Source organism: Zingiber officinale, chromosome 10A (assembly GCF_018446385.1).
Source record: "Zingiber officinale cultivar Zhangliang chromosome 10A, Zo_v1.1, whole genome shotgun sequence".
Classification (NCBI taxonomy): domain Eukaryota; kingdom Viridiplantae; phylum Streptophyta; class Magnoliopsida; order Zingiberales; family Zingiberaceae; genus Zingiber; species Zingiber officinale.
The window spans coordinates 97,669,574-97,691,692 of NC_056004.1; the positions used below are offsets into that span (position 1 = coordinate 97,669,574).

The 22,119-nt window shown below is 48.5% G+C and overlaps 1 pseudogene; it reads left to right on the plus strand.

The window, feature by feature from the left end:
* The window catches only part of LOC122026829, a 71,118-nt pseudogene extending 49,462 nt beyond the window's left edge, over positions 1-21,656 (plus strand).
* Positions 21,657-22,119: the final 463 nt, after the last annotated feature.

Consider the following 22,119-nt stretch of genomic DNA (forward strand, 5'->3'; position numbering starts at 1 on the left):
TGCTTGGAATTAAGCATGTTGTGTTTGGAGAGAAGATCAGTGACATATTTTTTTTGAGACAAGAGAAGACCATCTGAGGTTGGGCGAACTTTAATACCGCAGAAGAGGGAAAGAGCCCCAAGATCCTTAATCGCAAATTTTACATGAAGTTTACATACTATGACGTCAACAGAAGAAGCAACACTCCCTGTAATGATTAGATCATCAACATTTACAAGAAATTATATAACAGTATCATCCCGAGAATAAACAAATAAGGAGGTGTCAGCTCGGGATGCGATAAGGCCAAGAGAGACCAAGAAAGCGCGAAACTCCAAATACCAGGCACGCGGAGCCTGCTTCAGGTCATAAAGCGCCTTATGCAAACGACACACATGATCCGGAAACTCAGCACTGCGCATACCCGAAGGTTGCGCCATATAAACCTCCTCTGCAAGATGACCATTAAGAAACACATTATTTACATCAAGTTGGCGAAGACACCACCTCCGATTCACAGTCAAACTAAGAACAATGCGCATTGTTACTGAATTAATAACAGAGCTGAATGTATCATGAAAGTCAACACTAGGGCACTGATGAAAACCCTTGGCAACAAGGCGAGCCTTATACCGATCAATTGAGTCATCAGAATTACGCTGAATGCGAAACACCCACTTATTACCCACAAGATTTTGGTCTGGCGAAGGTGGGACAAGAGTCCAAGTCTGATTACGGAGAAAAGCATCATACTCTTCATGCATGGCTTGTACCCAATTCGGACCTTTGAGCGCCTGCGTGACACAAGGTTGTGGAAGACTAGTATGAAAAAGATACTTTGGATTGGGTTTGTAGATGACATATTTGGAGCGAGTTTGCATGGGATGTTAGTTTAGAAAAGCGAGAGAGGGAGAAAGAGTCGGTGAGCTAGAGGGTCGGTTGCCACCAGGCAGCGTGGACGAACCAACAACAAGAGGTGATGATGGCGGCGATGATAACAGTGGTGAAGAAGTCACTTGCGGACGACTACGGTTAGTGGCAGGTTGCGGCATCGGTGCTGGAGGGTCCCACGAGAGAACTGGTGCAACAGAGAGCTCATAGTCAGTATCTATTACTGTGGAATCCAAGGAGGAGGTGATAGCAAATGGAAAAACATGCTCCACAAACTTAACAAAACGTGATACAAAGACTCTTTCGAGAGCTACATTATAGCACAGGAAGACACTCTGGGTGAGAGAATAGCCAAGGAAGACACAAGAGGTTGATTTGGGATCAAGCTTGTGGTGAGAGTAGGGGCGTAACCACGGAAAGCATAGACGCCCGAAAACTCGAACTTAGAAAGATCAGGAACGGTGGTGAATAATTTTTCAAAAGAGGACATATGGGAGAGATCGATCTTAGGCATGCGGTTAATCAAATAGACTACCACAGCAAAGGCATAAGGCCAGAAAGTGAGTGGAATAGATGCTCTGTGCAACAAAGTGAGACCAGTTTCGACTATATGATGATGACGACGTTCAGAGTATCCATTGTGTTCAGGAGTGTGTGGAGGAGTGGTAAGATAACTAATTGAAGGCGTTGAAATTTCGTTCTATTTAAATTTCCCCGTACAAAAATTATACAAGTACAGAACTTTTCCTAGCAACCCGCATATTCGATCAGACATGTGTTTGATCAATCAAACAAGTTCTTGATGGATCAAAGCACACCTTGATCGAAGTACAAGATCGCTGGCCTCTTGTGTTGGTATTCAAAATTGATACGAAGAAAACCAAACTAATTATGCAGCAGAGTTAAAGAACTAGTTGTACCTTTCTTCATAGCTAAAGACCTCTTGATCTTCTACCATATTCCTCTCCTCTTCTTGGATGTCGTGTGGATGATGATCTACCAAGACAAACCACCCTCCTTCTCTTCTTGGTTTCCAAACCGCCGGCTACAAAAGGAGGCTCTAGGATGGGGCACCTTCTAATCTTTTTCCTTCTCTTCCTCTTCTTCTTCTTCTCCAACTTCTTCAAGCCGCCGCTCACCAAGGGATTACAAGGAAGGGGCACCAGCCCCTAGCAAGCAAGAAGGGGGCGCCGACCCTAGATGGAGGAGAAGGTGGCACCGACCACAAGGGGAAAGGGTGCCATCCCTTTGCAAGGGAGAGGGTGGCGCCAGCCCTAGGTGGAGGATAAGGTGGCGCCGGCCACAAGGGGAGAAAAGAATTGTGGGAATTAGAAAGTTAGGTTTTAGGGGTTACCACCTACTCTTTTTTATAGGCTCGCCATTGGTTACAAAGAAAGAAAAATAATAGAATTATGTTTAGAAAAAATCTCTCTTTCTATAACCAAATTATGTTCAGAAAAAATCTCTCTTTCTATAACCAAGTTAAACCAAACCAAATTAAACCAAACCAAGTTAAGTTAAACTAAACCAAGTTAAACCAAACTTAGTTAAACCAAACCAAGTTATGGATGGGTGGATGCGAGACTTTATATAGAAGCTATAACAGGGGCCTAGAGGAGTATTTGGTTTAGGCCTCCTGATAGGCTTGGGCTTTCTGTGTTCGGCCTGAACACCCAACCCAAGTCCATCAATAATAACCTATACCACTAGAGGGTTATTATTGAACTACCACACCAATCTCATATTACAATATGAGCTCCTTCTTATCATGAGTGTGTTAATCTCCCTGTGTTTAAGATATCGAATGTCCGTTAATTAAATGAGTTACTGACAACTCAATTAATTAACATCTGATTTCAAGAGTAGTACCACTCAACTTTATTATCATGCCGGACTAAGTCCACCTGCAGGGTTTATATAATAATCCTTATGAGCTCCTCAAGAGGACATCATCAGCCTAAATAATTAGGACACAGATTCCTTCTATAATCAACAACACACCATATAAATAGTACTATTTCCCAACTCATTGGGCCTATTGATTTAACGAATAAATCTCACCCATTGATAAGTTAAAGAAATAAATACTAAGTATACGTGCTTGTTATTATATAGGGATTAAGAGGGCACTCATCCATAATAACAGAGGTTTTGTTCTTTTATATAGTCAGTACAAATCGAATAACATCAAACCGTCATGCTCAATACACACAAAATGTACTAGTGTAATTTTATAGCCAAGACAGACTAATATCAAATTATATTACAACCATTCCAATGGTTTGTCCCAATCTATCTTGGTTGTGAGCTACTATTTATAATTTATAAGGAACCGATAACATGATCTTCTGTATGACACCGCACACCATGTTATCTATAATATAAATTAAATAGACAATTGCACTGACATATATATAAATATAAAATGCAAACATTTGACCAAAGTGATTCTCATTTCAAAATATTTCAAAACAGATGTTTATACAAAAACTAAGCTTATAGTATACATCCTAACAATCTTCCACTTATACTAAAAGATTATGCTGTCATACATCTTATTCTCATCCCCTCAACATGTTTATCAAAAGCTCTCGTCGGAAGGGCCTTAGTGAAATGATCTGCTAGGTTATCTGCTAATTTAATCTTGGCGACAACAACCTCTCTTCATTTTATGATGTATCGTATCAGGTGATACTTGAGCTCGATGTGTTTACTTGCCTTATGGGCCCGTGGTTCCTTCGAGTTTGCTACTACACCACTGTTGTCACAATAAATTGTGAAACTTTGGGTAAATCAGGAATCACATTTAAGTCCATCAAGAAGTTTCTGAGCCATACAACTTCTTTGGTTGTCTCATAGGGTGCCACATACTCAGCTTCCATGGTGGAGTCTAAAATGCATTTTTGCTTAACACTCTTTCATGCTATGGCTCCACCTCCCAAAGTAAACACATATCCCGAGGTTGATTTACTACTGTCCCTATCTAATTGGAAGTCCGAATCTGTGTAACCCACAGGGATCAAATCATCTGTCTGATAAACCAACATATAATCTCTAGTCCTTTTCAGGTACTTTAATATATACTTTATGACAGTCTAATGTCTCGGTCCTGGATTACTTTGATATCTGCTAACCATGTCCATGACAAAATAGATATCTGGTCTCGTACTCAGGATATAAGCTCGCATTCGCCTGGCAACTCAACGTGCGAAGAACAGAGGATTCGAACCTGGTAAGTGTTTAACTCGATCAATTGAACAATCGATTCGAGTGTCGCGATGAAGTGGTGGTCGGAATGTATTCGGTAGCTTCTGGGAACGCCCTTCGAGCACCGTTAGCTGATGGAAATCACGGATCGGGGAACACCCTCAACTCCGTGCATGGATGAAACTGCAGAATCCAAAATCGCGAATGGGGAACGCCCTCTATCGCACTCTAATACCCTCGGACGTTGGTCACCGGAAGCTCAGAGATCACCGGCGATGAAGAAAGCTTGCTCACAGATCTGGGTTGCGGACGGGAGAGTCAGAGAAGATGATGAGCAGTGGCGCAAAATCGCGAGGAATGCGAACTCGAAGGATGCACTATAGCTTCTCGCTATTTAAACCTCTCCCAATTTAATCCAACGACCCAGAATAATTTGGATCTTGATCAACGATGGAAACATCTCAGATCTGTCTCAAATCCTCTAGATCTTGATCGATGGCTAAGATGTATTTCCTCTTGGCTTGGATGGACCAGATTCTCGACGGATCACTCAGATCTCTTTGATCTTTAATGGACGGTCCAAATCGCTCCAAGGCTTGATCGACTTGATTAGCCCTAGATTTGAGCCCAAATATAGTCGGATTTGATCGAGTCCATGACCTTTTTGATGCCTACAAAATAATAATCAAATATTAACATCAAATACCATGATAATAAACTAATTTATAATTAAGTCCAAGATCAAATGCAATTTGTGAAATGTAAAGTAAATATGAGTTTAAGCTATCAAAAGATCATTAAAAACATGCATTATGAATTAAGAAAATATAGCAAAATCATGATTATCAGCGTGCGATGGCAGAAAGAGGGACACGTGACATGCAGTTACTGAACATCATTTAATGAGCTTAATTAAAAGGGGTGGCAGCTTGCTCGGCCATAATTGTCAAGGATTTGCACGGGCTTCGAGAAATATGGATGACGTCGGCAACGACCGTGCTCGCTTGAAGAAGCGCATTTGAAGAATTCTCAAACTATTGTCGCTCATCATCCCGCTCTGCATAGAGAACGTGTTACTAGACCGATCGTCCATTTGCCACAGTTAGATAACGACAGAGCGGCGTTGGTTCATGCGCCGATCAGATACTAGGGACCGAACACTCCGATCGGACATAGAAATCGCCAAGGAAACCAGTTGTCAAGTCAGTCAAACCTGTAGCCTCCTTCGACTAGACTTGAGAGGGAGGCTTGTGATACGGAGATAAGGGAGAGCCCACCTATCACAGGTTAGTTGACACGGTGTCGGTCAAAGTCAAGACGGTCAACGTCGAGGCTTACGGAAAGAGTCTCGGCCAAAGATGGCTGTCTGATTATCCCGGTCGGCAAAGGAGTGACCGAGCAGATCACCCAACCGGTCAGACGAATGAACATCATAGGCTGGTCGGACGAATGGATAAACTCATAGCCGGTTGTTTCGGTCGATAGGAAAACGAGCCGGTCGGATTGCTCGTCCGGGGCAAGGAATAATATTTCACAGGAGGGGACGAGAAAACAAAAAAGAACACTCCGTCTCTCATTAAATATGAAGAAGTCAAGACAAGGAAGAACATTCCATCTATCATTAATGCACAGAAGTCAAGACAAAGAAACCTTCCTCTGACAATTAATATCATTAAATAAGGACAGATGAACGATCACAAAGAAAGGTATAAAAAGATATGCCAGATATGAGGAAAGATATGATTTATCTATTTCTTGATTACTCATTCTCTTTTCTTGATTCTAACTTGAGTGTCGGAGAGCCAATGCCAAGGACCCCTTCCCTGATTTGATTTTATTTTGTAGAATTAAGGTCTTTATCCCGTCAATAGTCATCCCATCTCGGTTTTCCAACATCTTTCATTTGGACACGGTCAATATATACTTCTTTAGTTATTATAATATAATATTGATAAAAATAAATTATTTATATTTGTAGCCCTAAGTTGTTATAATATGATATTAATCTATGTTAATCAATATTGATCATTATTAATAAGAGATAAGTTTTTATGCTAAAAATCTATGAACGGTAATAGCTATAGCTAACTATTATAATATAATTTATCATTGTTCAATTGAAGTGTATATGTTATAACACTTGTGACTATAACTGTTATAATATAATTTATTTACACGGATTAAAATTGAAGTGCCCATATTATAATAAATATTATAATTATTAACTGTAATTATCATCACATTACAAAAAATAAGAATAATTTTAGAAATAAATTTCTCTTTCAATTTATTTTTTATCCATTTAATAAAGGATTTACATAGAATTTTTAAGACTCATCGTATTTTGATATTTATTAAAGAGCATACGTGTGTGTGTGTATATATATATATATATATATATATATATATATATATATATATATATATATATATATATATATATATATATATATATATAATATGTATATATATATATATATATATATATATATATATATATATAAAAGATTCATCGTATTTTGATATTTATTAAAGAGCATAAATATATATATATATATATATAATTTACTAGTATGGAGTTGGAGGCATGGAGCGTCTGATACGTAATTTTGTGGATTCCTCGTTCATTGAGTGTGATTGATGAGTTATGATTGATCCTATTTATTTAAATGATGGGTTTGATTTATATATATATATATATATATATATATATATATATATATATATATATATATATATAATTTACTAGTATGGAGTTGGAGGCATGGAGCGTCTGATACGTAATTTTGTGGATTCCTCGTTCATTGAGTGTGATTGATGAGTTATGATTGATCCTATTTATTTAAATGATGGGTCTGATTCGGTGGTAAGGATGGAGGATCATCTTTGAGGGAAGTCAATGTTACGTGGAGGTTAAAGGGTAAAATAGTCAACCTAAGGTCTGGCCGATCAGCCTACCGGCCTAGCGAGTCCGAGAAGAATCAAAGACAATCCGACGGGGAGTCGGGTCTTCGACGCTCATGGTGAACAGGTTCGTCGAGCCGAGCGGGTAGACCGCTCGGCCGAGGCGTAAGGCAGTAATGTTGTGAAGGAACAGTCTCAGCCGAGCACGCGACGGACGGGAATCTTCCCGGTCGGACCGATGCCTGCCGAGCGGATGGACGCTCGGCGCGTGGAGAGAGGAGACAAAAGGACAAGGGGACATTGGGAAACATCTTCTGACAACAGGCATGTTCGACGACCAAGTCATACGCAGAATCTTATGACGGAAGGTTCTACCGTTCCATCAGAAAGGTTCTCGGACTGTAGCAGCATGGTGTCAGACATGCTCCTCTGGTAAGCCCATACTGAGGTATGGTAAAGGACACGTGTACGCCTCGACAGGTGTGCACAAGCCTCCTTAGAGCTCTATATAAGAGCCCACAAACTTCACCGGAGGTATGCGATCTCTCATCTTTGGAGCCACTTCATTGTTTTCCTCTTGCCTGACTTGAGCGTCGGAGGGTCGTCGCCGGGAACCCCTTCCCGGCTCGACTTCTTTGCAGGTTCGCCGGAGATTTGTGTAGCTGGTTGGAGATAGAGGAGAGCGCCACGTCCCCAGCGTCCGTCGACTCAGCATTCGGACAGGATCAAATTGGCGCCGTCTGTGGGAACGCACCTGCATCCGAGCGGAAGAGATGGACGAAGCTGGACGACCTCACACCGTGATGCTCTCCCAGGAGGAGCTCGACGCTCTAGTCGAGGCAAGAACAGCTAAGCTCGTGGAGCAACAGAAACAGAAGGCGCAAGCCGAGCGACTGGAGTAACAAGTGACGTCAGCATCAGGAGGCCGAGCGGCAGCAGCATGGGGTCGAGATAAGGATCCGATCGGCATCCAAGGAGAAGCACCGCCTGCCCCGATTACATTTCATCGGGCCCTATTCCGTACGCCTCCTGAAGTCGCACCAGCTAACCTTGATCGAGGATCTTCATCCGACGAGGCACCCAGGCGAGACTACAGAAAAGGTAAGGCTCCCCGAACGGACGCCTCCCCCGAGCGGATCAACCGGTAATTTTCAGAGGTCATCCTGCGGGACCCTCTGCCAAAGCATTATGTGCCCCCCGGCGATCGGGGAATACAACGGAACTACCGACCCGGACGATCATCTGGGTAAGTTCTACAACACAGCTACACTACATCAATACACAGATGGAGTGAAATGTCGGGTGTTCCTTATCACCCTCTCGGGATCGGCGCAACGATGGTTCCGGAGGCTACCGGACGGATCCATCACCAACTTTAAAGAGTTCCGCATCGCTTTTCTCCATCATTTTACGAGCAGTCGGCGTTACCAGAAGACCAGTGTCAGTCTATTCGCCATCAAGCAAGAGCCCAGGGAGTCGCTCCGAGCTTACATCCAACGATTCAACCGGGTGGCCATGGATATTCCAACGGCCACCTCAGAAACAATGATGAATGCGTTCACGCAAGGCCTTGTGGACGGTGACTTCTTCAGTTCACTTATTCGAAAGCCGCCCCGAAACTATGATCATATGCTACACCGGGCCAATGAGTACATTAATGTGGAGGAAGCCCAGGCGGCCCGAAGAAAAGAAGCTCCAACTGAGCGGCTAGCCCCTGCCGAGCGGAAGCCGCTCACTAGCCACTAGCCGCCCAGAGGACCGCGGACCGAAGCAGTCCGCCCTCATCACGCAAGGTCCCACGTCATCCAAGAGGTAGCCACCGAGCGGCCCAAACCAAAAAAGAAGGTATGGACCCCCATGTTTTGCTCGTTCCACCGTACCGACACGCATAACACATGAGATTGCCGAAGTCTTCCCCTCATCGCCCACCCCGCTCCCCGAAGTGGCCGTCGTCGATCGCCATCTTCCGACAGGCGACAGCAACACCATGACACCGGTCGGCGGATATCCAGAAAGTCTCCCTAGCGGTATCATCCTTAGGGGCACGAGGATAATCCCCGGGTATCTAACGAGCGGCCTAGGCCGTCCTCACGGGAGGAAGAAAATAGAAGCAACACGTCCCGGGGCGAAATCAACATCATCGCTGGCGGACCGACCGGAGGTGACTCCAACAGAGCAAGGAAGGCGAGTGTCAGGCAGCCGAGATTCATGCGGTCGGCTGCAGTCAAGAACGGGCGAGCGGGCCCGAAATCAGCTTCGAGCCTAGGGACCTTGAGGGAGTCGAAGTGCCACATGACGACGCTCTCATCATCAAAGCGATAATAGCTAACTATACTATTCATCGCATTTTCATCGATATAGGCAGCTCGGTCAACATTATATTTAAAAAGGCTTTCGACCAACTGCAAATTGATCGAGCCGAGTTGCTGCCCATAGCAACCCCCCTCTACGGGTTTATGGGCAATGAAGTTCTACCGGTCGGACAAATCTGACTGACTATTTGGCTGGGAGAAGAGATGCTCAGAAGGATGCGGACTGCCAACTTCGTCGTGGTTGACTCTCCCTCAGCATACAATGTTATCCTGGGACGACCGGCGCTCAGTGAGTTCCGAGCGGCCGTCTCCACCTTCTATCAGAAAATTAAGTTCCCGGTTGAAGATAAAGTTGGAGAAGTGCGAGGAGATCAGCTGGCAGCTTGGCGATGCTACGTCGAAATGGTCCGAGCCGAAGCTAATTCAGCGCGGAAGATGCCACGAATCGAGGTGAACACCATAACCGAAAAGCCACCCTCTTTGGTTTATGAAGAAAAAGAGGAGGTGTAGATCCACCCAACCCGATCGGAGGCCACCACATTCATTGCGGCCGATCTGGAGGCAAGCCAGAAAAAGGAGGTGATCAAATGCCTCCAGAGAAACTGCGACGTCTTCGTGTGGTCGACGCATGAGCTGCCAGGAATATCGCCAAGTATAGCACAGCATGAGCTTCACGTCCGACCGGACGCTCGGCCGGTGAAGCAAAGGAAGAGGGACTTTAGCGCCGAACAAAACGCCATCATCCGAGCGGAGGTCGAGAAGCTCCTAGAGGCCGACCATATAAGGGAGGTCCAGTTCTCGAGCTGGCTCGCAAATGTAGTGCTAGTCTCCAAGCCGGGTAACAAATGGAGGGTTTGCATCGATTTTCGAGATCTTAACAAGGCATGCCCAAAGGATTTCTACCCTCTGCCCCGGATTGATCAACTGGTGGACTCAATAGCCGAGTGCGAGCTGATATGCATGCTGGACGCCTATCAGGGCTACCATAAGGTGCCGCTCGCCCGAGAAGATCAAGAGAAGGTCAGCTTCGTCACAGCCGACGGCACTTACTATTACAATGTAATGCCGTTCGGACTGAAGAACGCGGGAGCAACCTATCAACGCTTAATGAACAAGGTATTCAAGGAGCAGATCGGACGCAATTTAGAAGTATACGTGGATGATATCCTCATCAAGTTTGTCCAAGCGGCTGATCTTTTTACGGATATGGAGGAGACCTTCCGAACGCTGAGGAAGTATGGAGTCAAGCTGAACCCTCAGATATGTTTATTCGGAGCAAAAGGCGGGCGTTTCTTGGGTTATATAGTGACCGAGCGGGGCATAGAGGCAAATCCCAGCAAGGTAAAAGCGTTGCAAGATATGCCGCCCCCAAGAAATCTGAGGGAAGTACAGCGCCTGACTGGGCGGATTACTGTATTGTCAAGATTCATCTCCAAGACTGCCGACCAGAGTCTACCTTTTTTCAAGATCCTACGCAAAGCTACTAAGTTTCATTGGGACGAGGAATGCGATCGGACGTTTGAGGAGCTGAAGACATACCTGAACTCCTTGCCCGTGCTAGCCAAGTCAGCTGTAGGTGAGCCGCTCTGTATTTATTTATCTTCAACCAAGCAGGCAGTAGGCTCGGCATTAGTGAGGACGAGCGGTGAAGAACAACCCGTGTACTTCTTGAGCCATATTCTAAAAGATGTTGAGTCCCGCTACACTGGGCTCGAGAAGCTGGCTTTTGCTTTGGTCCTCGCCGCTCGGAGACTTCGTCCTTATTTCCTAGCACATATAATCATCATCCGGACAAATAGCCCATTGGGAAGAGTGCTGCTGAACCCAGAAGCGTCCGGACGGCTCATCAAATGGACAACGGAGTTAAGTGAATTTGACATTCAGTATCAACCCCGTTCGGCAATAAAGGCGTAATTCTTAGCAGATTTTGTTACCGAAGTGCAAAATCCCGAACCCGAAGCTATGTGGAAAATATTTATGGATGGATCGTCCACTCGGCTTGGGAGCGGGATTAGTGTGTTATTACTCTCTCTCCAAGAAGAACGGATGTACCTATCCGTCCGGCTGGACTACAAATCCATAAATAATGAAGCAGAGTATGAAGCCCTCATAGCCGACTTGCAGGCAGCCCGGCATGTAGGAGCCGGTCAGGTGACAATCCATTCAGACTCTCAGCTGGCCGCCCAGCAGCTCTCGGGCACTTTTGAGATTAACAACGTTCGGCTCAAGCTCTACGCTGAGGCCTTCAAAAAGCTCAAAACCCACTTCAGAGAAGTCATTATCCAGAAGATACCCCGAGCAGAGAACCAGGCAACAGATGAGTTAGCCAAGCTCGCAAGTTCAATATCACCGGTCGTCATCCAGCCGCTAATTGAGCAAGTATCCTTGGTGGCACACATTGACCGGATGGAAGGCCTCACATTCCCGAGCGATTGGAGGACAGCCATCATGGAGTTTCTGCGCTCGGGTGCGACATCGACCGATCGGGAGGAAGCCCAGCTATTGAGGAGGAGAGCCGGTCGGTTCACACTCGTTGGAGACCAACTCTACAAGAAGGCTTTCTCCCGCCCACTTTTGAAGTGTGTGAGCTCGGAGGACGCGGAGTACATCCTCCAGGAAGTGCACCAAGGATCGTGCGGAGGACATCCGGGCGGACGATCGCTGGCTAGGAAGATCCTGCTAGCCGGGTACTTCTGGCCAACCCTGCAAGCAGACGCCGCTCGGACCGTCGCGACGTGCCTCTCCTGCCAGAAGTACCACAACGTCTCCCACCGACCGGCGGAGGAGATGATAGCATCTACAGTGTCCTGTCCGTTCGATCAGTGGGGAATGGATATCGTAGGTCCGTTCCCTATGGCGACCGGTCAGCGGAAGTTTCTTCTAGTGGCGGTCGACTACTTTTCCAAATGGGTGGAGGCCGAGCCACTGGCCAAGATCACCGAGTAGATGGTCAAAAGGTTTATCTGGCAGCATATAATCTATCGGTTCGGCATTCCTCGCCGGCTCATATCTGATAACGGGCGACAGTTCGTCGGGAAGCAGCTCGAAGAATGGTGCAAAAGTTATGGCATCGAACAACACTTTACTTCCGTGGCGTATCCCCAGAGCAATGGTCAAGCCGAAGTAGCCAACCGGGAGATTCTTCGCATTCTTTGGGTTCGGCTCGACCATATGGGAGGAAACTGGGTGGACGAGCTATCGGGCGTCCTATGGGCTATCCTCACGACCCCAAAGGAGGGAACGGGCGTCACGCCATTCCATTTAGTGTACGGCGGCGAAGCAGTTATTCCAGTTGAAGTCGGCGTAGAGTCCGTCCGGGTCTAGAACTATGATGATGACAATGCCGAGCGGAGGAAGATGGAGTTGGACTTGATCGACGAAGAGCAAGCCAAGGCGTCCGTCCGGCTGATGGCGTACTGGCAGAGAATGAAGCAGAACTACAACTGGCGCGTGATCCCTAGAGCATTCCAGGTCGGCGACCTAGTGTGGAAGAAAGTAAAGCCGGTCGGGGACGTTGGCAAGCTGGAGGCTCCTTGGGCGGGCCCCTTCAAAGTTATCGAAAAGCTCCGCTCGGGTGCCTATTATTTGGAGGATGAAGATGGACGGCAGCTGGATCGACCATGGAGCGCAAATCATCTCCAGCCGTACTGAGCTGGGTGAGAGGGGCACCGATGTAATTCGTTTTATGTATGTCTTAGTCGCCTAGGTCCTTTCAATGCAGGAAGCAAAGTGATAAAACACATTTGGCATTATTCGCCGAAGTGCCGCTCAGCAGGGCATATATCATCCGTGTTGAAATTAGCCTGGAAGACCGTCGAGCTCCGACGTTAAATATCGAGAGTCGGACCGGCGACTATAAACCCCCCGACCGGAAGACTGTCGAGCTCTGACGTTAAATATCGAGAGTCGGACCGACAACTATAAACTCTCCGGCCGAAAGACCGTCGAGCTCCGACGTTAAAAATTGAGAGTTGGACCGGCGACTATAAACCCCCCGGCCGGAAGACCGTCGAGCTCCGACGTTAAATATCGAGAGTCAGACTGGCGACTATAAACCCCCCGGTCGGAAGACCGTCAAGCTCCGATGTTAAATATCGAGAGTCGGACCGGCGACTATAAACCCCCCGACCGGAAGACCGTTGAGCTCCGACGTTAAATATCGAGAGTCGGACCGGTGACTATAAACCCCCCGGCCGGAAGACCGTCGAGCTCCGACGTTAAATATCGAGAGTCGGACCGGCGACTATAAACCCCCCGGCCGGAAGACCGTCGAGCTCTGACGTTAAAAATCGAGAGTTGGGCCGGCGACTATAAACCCCCCGGCCGGAAGAACGTCGAGCTCCGACGTTCAAAATTGAGAGTCGGACCGACGACTATAAACCCCCCCCCCCCCCCGGCCGGAAGACCGTCGAGCTCCGACGTTAAATATCGAGAGTCGGACCGGCGGCTATAAACCCCTCGGCCGGAAGACCCTCGAGCTCCGACGTTAAATATCGAGAGTCGGACCGGCGACTATAAACCCCCTGGCCGGAAGACCGTCGAGCTCCAACGTTAAATATTAAGAGTCAGACCGGCGACTATAAACCCCCCGGCCGGAACAAAAGACGCTTTAAGATAAGCGGCAAGGGAAAGTAGTGACAAGTCGTATGCCACCTACGCCCGCTCGGGAGGCCTAGTTGGCCAAGTTGTGTGTCATAGGCCCCGACCAATCACCCACAAGCATGCAAAGTAAAAACAAAGTTGCACAAAGATAAATTTTTCATTGAAATTAGAGAAATCAGGGCTAAGCAGATGAATTACAAAAAAGGAAGTTTTTTTGGCCGAACGGCCAAATTACATAAAGACTTCTACTCCAAAAAAATCATAAAGGTCCTTAGGGGTGTTGCTGAGGAGCGCCGCATAGTCTTGGGCCGGGATGCTGGCGGAGTCAGGGAGTTGACCCTTGGACTTCAGATAGTCCATCGTGGCGGTGATGGCAAGCTCAAAAGCAGTATACATCCGCTCGCATACTTTTTCTGAAAATTCGGTCGAGCGGATGTGCTTCAACCTCAGGGCTGTGACTCGGCCGGGTTCCGCCTCTTGATATTACCTGAAGGCAACTTGAGAAGCTTCGAGAAACTCCCGCAAAGTCTTCAGTTCATCTTTATGTTTGATCACCTCGGCCGAGCAGCTCACCTTCTCGCCGTCCAGCTGCTTTATCAGCTCTTTGACTCGTTGCTCCAGGCCCTGGGCCTCGACATTTTTCTTCTCCAGATCGGAGATAGCCGTTTTCTTCCACTCGGTTGCCAAGTTTATTTTGCGGCCCAGTGATTTGACCTGTCGTTCGAGCTCGGCCAGAGTATGGGCCTGGCCGGCCATTTTCTTTTGCTCAGCCGCCAACAGATCTTGGGTCTTCTTGAGCTCCTTCTGCAGCTCGGCATATGAGGGGCCTTGGGAGCCGGACGGGCCGCCCGAAGCCTTCAACCTCTTTAACTCTTCGTCCACCATGGCCAGACGATTAGAGACAGCGATCTCCTCTACCCATCTCTGGCATGAATAGGAATGTTAATAGCCGATCGGAATTATGGCATAAAAAACTTCGAAAGAAAACATACTTATCCCAGTGGCCTGATGCATATGGCTGTTGGCCAGATTGCCGAGTGGAATCATCGCGACACGTGCCTGAGCGTCGACCCATATCTCGGCTAGGGGCCCCTTCATGGTGATCATGTGCTCAGGTGTGGTTGGCCGATCGGACTCGGACATCAACTCTTCGGTGGGGAGATGCAGGGAGACCCTGATGATACGGCATCGACCGGGAGTCGTCTGAGCGGAAGCTGGGGAAGGATCAGAGGCCGGTGCAGAAAGCTGAGATAAAATGGCCGAGCGCTGGACTCGGCGGGGAGAGGGCGGAAGGGCGCTGACAGGTATGGCCTCGAGGGGGCCCGCGGACATGTCCAATTGGGATGGGGTCCGATCAGACGAGATCGCCTCCACCTCTGGGGCTTTGCCACGAGAATCGGCGGTGGTCCGCTCGGACGGCTGGACCGCGGAAGTGGCCGATCGAAGGGGTGTCTCCGTTCGACGCCTCTTTTGTCAGAGAGGGCGCTCTTCCTCCTGAGCGGAGCCTTCCTCTCGGATGGAAGGCCCTCGGCTAGAAGTTATGCCAACAGCCGGCTCCGGGAGAGAAGCCTGAGCGGCCGACTCCTCGTGGGTCTCGCTCTCTCCTTCGTGTGAGCCGACCGGCTCAATGCCAAGCGACTCCATCTCCTTGGCAACTGCGGCCTCGAGCGCCTCCGCTTTCCTCTTCAAAATCCCGGCCATCACGGACTCCATGACAATGTCCGCTGCATAGGAAAAAGGAGAAAATCAGTTAGCAATCAAGGCGAATGCACAAGTAAAATTCTTACCAAAGCCGCTCTGGAGGGGACTCCGGATCGGACTCAGACCGAATATGTACATCACCCCTTCAGGTAAGAACTTGTTGATGTCGAACTTCAGGCCGGCTAGCATATTGGCAGCGTGAAGATAGTCCAGTCGGGTCTTGAACCTCTTTAGCTCAGGGGAGGTTGGCGGTCCGACCTGCCACTGGGTTCGGAAAAGGGCCCGTTCGGGAAGACAAAGATAGAAGTAGTACTCTTTTCAATGTTTATTGGAAGAGGGCAGTTTATTAAAGAATACTAAACCGGACCGAGCCTGGAACATGTAAGTACTCAGCTCGGACTGTTTAGGATAATAAAAATAGTAGAAGACCTCCGGTCGGAGGGGAATGTTGTGGATTTTGAACAAGACAACAACGCCACATAGAAGGCGGAAGGTGTTAGGGACTAAGCTTCCGAGTGGAATGCCGAAAAAATTACAAACTTCTACGATAAAGGGATGGACTGGAAAGCGCAGACCGGCTATGAACTGGTCGCGAAAAACACAGATAGCTCCGCGCGGCGGTTTGTGTGGCCGAGCGGAGGGGGAGGGTAAGATAAGTTCAAAGTCAGAGGGGATGTCAAAATTGTCTATCAGAATATCGGCGTCGCGCCAATCGAAGCGCGACTCCATGGTGGTATACCACGGGCCTAGGGCTAGCTTTTGAGACTGAGAGGAACTGGCCATTGTCCGAACGGGTGAAACCACAAAAGACGAGGAAAGGCAAACGATAGAAGGAAGAAGATGACAAACAATACAGTGACCAGAGAGCGAGAACTCGACAAAAAACACGAGGGTAACAGAGAAAGGGTAAGGACCTTACAAAGAAGCTGCAGATCGAAAGAAGGAGGTTGGAGATCACCGGAAACAGAAAAGCAGGATCACCGGAGCAAAAACGCCAGAGCAAGCTGTGGAGCATGAGAAGGCGCAAATGCGGCGAGTAGGGGGAGAAGGCGAAGGCTTTATAGGGTTGAGCCCGAGCGGCCTCCACCGTCGGATGCAGGTCACGGGAACCGAAGCACGCATCGGGTCGTCCATTTCAAACCGCCTCGGTCTCGTCGCCCGTGACGCCGCCGCCATACGGTGACGGTAGCTGCGACACGTGGCATTCAACCACTGGAGTGCATTTAATGAGCGCATGCCCAGCCTTAATATCAAAGATTGGCGCAAATCTCGAAGAGATCCGAGGAATGTTGGCGTTGACTGACGTTATAACTACCCCCGTGGGGGTCGAGCGGAGGATAGTTTCACAGAGACGTCGCTCGGCGTAACTGGCGGTCCAGTCAGTCGGACTAATCGCCTCCTTCGACTAGACTTGAAGAGGAGGCAAGTGATTCGGCGATAAGGACGGAGGACCACCTTTAAGGGAAGTCAACGCCACGTAGAGGTCAAAGGGCAAAATGGTCAACCTAAGGTCTGGCCGATCGGCCTACCGGCCTAGCGAGTCCGAGCGGAATCAAAGACAATCCGACGGGGAGTCGGGTCTTCGACGCTCATAGTGAACAGGTTCACCGAGCCGAGCGGGTAGACCGCTCGGCCGAGGCGTAAGGCAGCAATGCTGTGAAGGAACAGTATTAGCCGAGCACGCGACGGAGGGGAATCTTCCCGGTCGGACTGATGTCTGCCGTGCGGATGGACACTCGGCTCGTGGAGAGAGGAGACAAAAGGACAAGGGGACATTGGGGAACATCTTCTGACAACAGGCATGTTCGACGACCAAGTCATATGCAGAATCTTATGACGGAAGGTTCTACCGTCCCATCAAAAAGGTTCTCGGACTGTAGCAGCATGGTGTCAGGCATGCTCCTCTGGTAAGCCCATACTGAGGTATGGTAAAGGGCACGTGTACGCCTCGACAGGTGTGCACAAGTCTCCTTAGAGCTCTATATAAGAGCCCACAAATTTCACCGGAGGTATGTGATCTCTCATCTTTGGAGCCACTTCATTGTTTTCCTCTTGCCTGACTTGAGCGTCGGAGGGTCGTCGCCGGGAACCCCTTCCCGGCTCGACTTCTTTGCAGGTTCGCCGGAGATTTGTGTAGCTGGTTGGAAATAGAGGAGAGTGCCACGTCCCGAGTGTCCGTCGACTCAGTGTTCGGACAGGATCAGGGTCCATCACAATAAATCAATTTATAAAATAAATCATCCTTTGATCTATAAATTATGGACTAGAAGATCCGTACTCTATCAAAGGTGTCAATTAGGATATATTAGGTCGAATTTAGATCGAGTTAAAAAAAAATTACAAAAAATTCTAACGTGAATCTAACCTGAATCAAAATATAACGTGCAATTGAAAATAATTTTTTTACTAGTTTTCTTATAACTCTTTATTTTTTTTTCTCAATACTCCTCTATTATTATTATTATTATTAATTTTTAAAATAAAATTTCATTTAATCCTAAAAATCTATTAAAACTTAAATTCAAATCAATTCGAATCAATTTGAATACGACCTGAATTTAAAAACTTCCAATTCAAACTTGATTTTTTTTTAAGATAGATTCGGATGGAATTCTCAAATGGGATTCATTTTTAACGCCCTAAGATTAACTCAACAATTGAAATTGAAGGCCACAATAACTGGCCGTGACCTCTGGTCACAAAATTGCATCCTAGGTCATTACCGACTTAAACGTTAAATTAGGGCAATTATCACATTAGTCGTAATAAATTTGGTTATGATCACCTGGCTACGCGCTATTTTCTCATGACCGAGACAATGATTCCCTAGCCACCTAAATCCGTCACTTGGTGCGATTTGATAGCCAAAGGTTGTGATCGGCCGTAATTGAAAATTGTATTTTTTTTATTTATATATATTTTTTGAATATATTTCATTTGTATGTTTTCTTTATACAAGTTTCATTAACAGATTTATAGTCGGCTGTTTTTGTAAATCAAATAATGGCAGTTTCCCTCTTATAACCGTTTGTTGTTGTATTACAGCTGTAAATTATTCTGTCTTATTTTGAATATACATCACTGTATGAAACTTCCTTTATCGTTACCGTCCTTCCACAAGCTCAAGATGAGTTCCTCTTCCTTCTCTTCTTTCGGATCTATATTCTGCCATTCAGATGCGATCGACAAATTGCTGATGCTGTTGGGTTTCGCCGGCGCCGTCGGCGACGGCTTCTCCATGCCAGCCATTTTCCTTTTGACCAGCACGATCTTCAATGATTTAGGAGGCGGTTCTGTCGACTCCCCTGATTTCATCTACGCCATCAACAAGGTAAGAGTGATTTCTGTTCGTGTCCTCGGTATTTTAATGGAACTCTCCTCACTCGCGCTTCGTGTTTCAGAATGCACTTAGTATGGTATACTTGGCCGGCGGCAGCTTTATCGTCGCGTTCTTAGGTAAAAAATTCAATTCTTATTTTTCTTTTGATTCTCGGATCATTTGTAGTCGATTTACTGCTGATAATAGTGGTGGCGGCAGAGGGGTACTGTTGGGGAGCGGCAGGCATCCCGGATGCGTGCGCGGTATCTCAGCACAGTTCTCCGGCAAGATATTGAATATTTCGACTCAACGCCGGCACTGGTACCGAAGTCATCACCAGCGTCTCCAGCGATAGTCTAGTCATCCAATTGCCTCAGCGAGAAGGTGCCCAACTTCATCATGAACGGCGCCACCTTCATCTGCAGCTACACTACTTCATCGGCAGAAGCAGAGAATCGCCATCGCCAGGGCGGTGCTGAAGTCGCCCAAGATCCTGCTGCTCGACGAGGCCACCAGCGCCCTCGACTGGATCGTCCAGGAGGCCCTCGAACTCCCCTCCTTCGGCCGCACCGCCATCGTCATTGCCCACTCTCTCCACCATCCGCCACGCCGATGTCATCGCAGTCGTGCAGGACGGCCGCGTCACGGAGATCGGCTCCCATGACGACCTCATCGAACACCCCGACAGCCTCTACTCCACCCTCGTCCGCCTCCAGCGGACCACCTCCCACCTCTGCGAAGGAGAGACCTCCTCCGGGGCTGCGCAATTAGGCGGCAGCAGCAGCATGAGCCGCCGCTTCTCCCCTGCCAGCCCCCGCAGCTCCGGCTGCTCCGTCGCGTCGCCGTCGCCGTCGCCGGAAGATAACGCCGACGAGAGTTCTGGGAAACTGAAGCCCCCAGTGCCGTCCTTCCGGCGGCTGTTGCAGCTGAATGCACCGGAGTGGCGGCAGGCCCTGCTGGCCAGCGGGAGCGCCACTGTGTTCGGCGCGATCCAGCCTCTCTATTCCTACGCTCTCGGCAGCATAGTCTCTGTTTTCTTCCTTAAAGACCACGATGAGATCAAGAACAAGACGAGGACCTACGCTTTCGTCTTCCTTGCCCTCTCCTTGCTCTCCTTCATCGTCAACATTGGAGAGCACTACAATTTCGGCGCCATGGGTGAGTATCTCACCAAGCGTGTTCGCCTTCGGATGCTGTCCCAGATCCTCACTTTCGAGGTGGGCTGGTTCGACCGGGACGAGGACTCCACCGGCGCCGTCTGCTCCCGCTTCGCCAACGACGCCAACGTCGTCCGCTCTCTCGTGCGATCGGATGGCCCTCATCATTCAGACCGCCTCGGCGGTTGCCATCGCGTGCACTCTGGGGCTCTTCCTTGCCTGGCGACTGGCCCTCGTCATGATCGTCGTCCAGCCCATCATCGTTCTCTGCTTTTACGCCCGACGCGTTCTCCTCAAGCGCCTCTCCTCCAAAGCTGTCAAGAGCCAGATCGACAGCAGTAAGCTCTCCGCGGACGCCGTCGCTAATCTCCGCACCATCACCGCCTTTTCCTCCCAAGAACGAATTTTGCGCATGTTCGAGGAGGTGCAAGCCGGGCCCCGCCGGGAGTGTGTCCGGCAGTCATGGTTCGCTGGAGCCGGACTGGCTTTCTCCCAGAGCCTTATGATTTGCGCACGAGCACTTATTTTCTGGTACGGAGGCAAGCTCATCGCTGACGGATTCATCTCTGCCAAGGCTTTATTCCAGACCTTCATAGTCCTCGTCTCCACCGGCCGAGTCATCGCTGACGCCGGCAGCATGACCACTGACGCCGGCAGCATGACCACTGACCTCGCCAAGGGTGTCGATGCCGTCGCCTCTGTTTTCGCCGTGCTCGACCGCGTCACTGCCATCGAGCCTAACGACCCAGATGGCTACTGTCCCGAGCGGCTCATCGGCGATATCGAGATCCGAGGGGTGGACTTCGCCTACTCGTCGCGCCCCGACGTGGTCATCTTCCGAGACTTTTCCCTCTGCATCGAGGCCGGCAAGTCGACGGCACTCATCGGACAAAGCGGCTCCGGAAAGTCCACCATCATAGGGCTCATCGAGCGGTTCTACGATCCGCTCAGGGGTACGGTCAAGATTGATGGCAAGATCATCAAATCGTACAACCTCCGGGCGCTAAGGAGGCACATCGGCATGGTAGGACAGGAGCCGACCCTGTTCGCAGGGAGCATCCGCGACAACATCGCCTACGGCAGCGACGGCGAAAAAACGACGGCGGAGATCGAGGCGGCGGTGCGTTCCGCAAACGCACACGAATTCATCAGCGCCCTAAAAGACGGATACGAGATGCAATGCGGCGACAGAGGGAAGCAGCTCTCCGGCGGCCAGAAGCAGCGGATCGCCATCGCACGGGCGATCCTGAAGGACCCAACGATCCTGCTGCTTGACGAGGCGACGAGCGCGCTGGACAGCCAATCGGAGAAGGAGGTTCAGGCGGCTCTAGAGCTGCTGATGGTGGGGAGGACCAGCGTGGTGGTGCGCATCGCCTCAGCACCATCCGCCACTGCCACCTCATCGCCGTGCTCGACAAGGGCGCCGTTGTAGAGAAAGGGACCCATGCCTCACTCATCTCCAAAGGGCCCGGTGGGGTCTATTTCGGGCTCATCAGCCTTCAAAGTGGCGCCGCCGCTTCAATGTGATCGAATTGAAATTTGATCTTGATCCAATATTCAGCAGTATTTTTAGCTTCTTAACAGACAGCATATATTAGTCGTTTCTATTGAAAAATATTTTAACAATTACGTAGTAATATTATTTATATATATAATTTTTAAAATTATATAAGTTATGGTTGTTGGTGCAACCTTAGGTCAAGGTTGACCTGGTTGACCCGACTCGAGTTGACTTGACTCGAGTTGTATTTTGATGTTTGACTTGGGAAGATTGTCGGTGCAACCTTAGGTCAAGGTTGACCTAGTTGTGTTGCATGTTGATGTTTGACACTCGTGAGAGAGTTCTATTCTTGATATGGGACAAGAATAGATGTTTGGAAGATTATTGGTGCAACCGTAGGTCAAGGTTGACCTGGTTGACCTGATTCGGGAAAAAGTCCAAGTATGGAGACTTGGCATGGAAAAGTCAAGGGAGCTTGGCACGGAAAAGTCAAGTATGGAGACTTGGCATCGGGAAAAGCCCAAGCGGGGAGCTTGGCCTTGAAAA